At 56.4% G+C, this 2,587-nt stretch overlaps 1 non-coding gene across 1 annotated transcript in view; it reads right to left on the bottom strand.

Annotated features, from left to right (window-relative positions):
- The window catches only part of LOC124566187, a 1,910-nt gene extending 1,629 nt beyond the window's left edge, over positions 1-281 (bottom strand). The window contains exon 1 of the ribosomal RNA XR_006970832.1: positions 1-281. This exon is cut by the window's left edge and continues 1,629 nt beyond it. This is a non-coding gene — a ribosomal RNA (small subunit ribosomal RNA).
- Positions 282-2,587: the final 2,306 nt, after the last annotated feature.

Consider the following 2,587-nt stretch of genomic DNA (forward strand, 5'->3'; position numbering starts at 1 on the left):
CAGCCCAAAGTTATTCAGAGTCACCAAGGCAAACGGACCGGACGAGCCGACCGATTGGTTTTGATCTAATAAAAGCGTCCCTTCCATCTCTGGTCGGGACTCTGTTTGCATGTATTAGCTCTAGAATTACCACAGTTATCCAAGTAACGTGGGTACGATCTAAGGAACCATAACTGATTTAATGAGCCATTCGCGGTTTCACCTTAATGCGGCTTGTACTGAGACATGCATGGCTTAATCTTTGAGACAAGCATATGACTACTGGCAGGATCAACCAGGGAGCTGCGTCAACTAGAGCTGAGCAGCCGGCCGCCCGGGAGTGTGTCCCGGGGGCCCGCGCGAACACGCAAGCGTCCGCTCAATTATTCTGCAAACAGGAGGAGGCTGAGCTCCCCTGCACAATACACCTCGAAACCCTCTCAGGTCCCGGCGGCGCGCAGCGCCGTCCTAAGTACTTGGTCGGGTTCGAGAGAGGCGCAATCGCCCGGAGTTTGGCGAGTAGACGCTTTAGGTGCGACCACCCGTGCTCCCAACTGAGCTTGCCGCTGCCGACAGAGGCCCGGGAGCGTGCTGTCGTGGCATTGCCGGCGGGAGACAACACGCGCCACCTACGGTGACCGGCAGCTCCAACGCCAGCGCCACAGAAGGACAAAAGCCCCACTTGGGTGCCGAAGCGAACTCTCCCAGCACAGCGCACGCGCCAACACGTCCGCACAGCTGCGATACAAACCACCTGCGAGAACCGCAGAGGCGACCGAGCAGCAGACGGCGTCGCGGCGCCGAGCGCCGGGCGGCGGCGCATCCTCAGCGCACACAGTCCTCAATCGGACCAGCACACTGCAGATGTCCACCGCGCTTCGCACCGGGCCCGCGAGGACCTACTTTGGCCGCACGGCGCCGCGTGCAGGGTGCGCCGGCGCGCAGCTGCGCCGCCTGCCGCCTCCGTCGGCCGGCGCGCCTGCCACTGGCCGCCCCCACCAGCCGGCTGTAGCGCGTGCGCCCACGCACCGCGCGGCCAGCACGCCGGGAGGCCCCCCCTCACCGGCCGGGGACGGTCCCACCCAGCCACCGCCGCGTATCGCTTCACACCCAGATGCCATTCACGTTCGTGGGCATGGTGGGTATCGCTGGAACAACCGGTTGGTAGCTCAACCGATCGTCGCCATCACTGATTCACCTCTAGCGAGAACAACCGCACCACAACGGTTTACCAGTTGTTCATTTGCATAACGTCACCAGCAAACGTAGGCGTCCATCGCCATTTGCAAATTCAACGATTGTTGCATGCCTGTGTCAGGTGTCACGACACACTATGTCTGCCCACATACACGCAACAACATGTGCACGCTTCGCGAACACGTGGAAGGTGGCCCCCGTACGTATGCGATGTCCATTGCGCGAACGACTGTCAACCGGCCTCTGTCGCATGTCGCAGATGTGGAACGCAGTGCACCATGCTATCACGGTGTGTGAGAAGAGACGACTACGTCTGACAACACGCGCCACTACATCAACAGACGGCTCATGCTGATCGCCATCCAGGGCATACCACACTGCAATCCAGCTCTTATAGGGAGACGACACGTAGCTGAGTGCACAACATTTGGACCGCATGGTTCGCCGTTGTTGGCGCAGTCGTTGTACGGTCACATGTACCACGATGTATCATTCAGTACATGAGGACCAATGTGCAGTACAGTGTGTGATTTGGACGTACAACATCAGCGGACAGTTGACACAGGCCGTACCACAGCGTAGGCTAAGTGCTTCGCACATGCGAATGCCAATGAACAACTGCAAATGCCAATGAACAACTGCAAAGGGCATTGAGCATGTACGTCCTGCTGCCATCCACATTACAGTGTATAGCTGCAAGGTGTTTAACATGAAGCGATACACTGGGGACCGGGCAGTGCGAGTAGCAAACTATATTGCGGGGGTTGCAGTTAGGCAACACTACACTAATTTAACGCGTCGTATGACAATTACAGAGCAGGTTAAGGCCCAACGTGTGTTGGGTTAAGGCCCAACGTGTGTTGGGTTAAGGCCCAACGTGTGTTGGGTTAAGGCCCAACGTGTGTTGGGTTAAGGCCCAACGTGTGTTGGGTTAAGGCCCAACGTGTGTTGGGTTAAGGCCCAACGTGTGTTGGGTTAAGGCCCAACGTGTGTTGGGTTAAGGCCCAACGTGTGTTGGGTTAAGGCCCAACGTGTGTTGGGTTAAGGCCCAACGTGTGTTGGGTTACGTTAAGGGGCAATGTGGGTTACGTTAAGGGGCAATGTGGGTTACGTTAAGGGGCAATGTGGGTTACGTTACGGCGCAATATAGGTTACGTTACGGCGCAATATAGGTTACGTTAAGGCGCAATATCGGTTACGTTAAGGCGCAATACAGGTTACGTTAAGGCGCAATACAGGTTACGTTAAGGCGCAATACAGGTTACGTTAAGGCGCAATACAGGTTACGTTAAGGCGCAATACAGGTTACGTTAAGGCGCAATGCAGGTTACGTTAAGGCGCAATACAGGTTACGTTAAGGCGCAATACAGGTTACGTTAAGGCGCAATACAGGTTACGTTAAGGCGCAATA

This window comes from Schistocerca americana, unplaced genomic scaffold (genome assembly GCF_021461395.2).
Source record: "Schistocerca americana isolate TAMUIC-IGC-003095 unplaced genomic scaffold, iqSchAmer2.1 HiC_scaffold_137, whole genome shotgun sequence".
Lineage (NCBI taxonomy): Eukaryota > Metazoa > Arthropoda > Insecta > Orthoptera > Acrididae > Schistocerca > Schistocerca americana.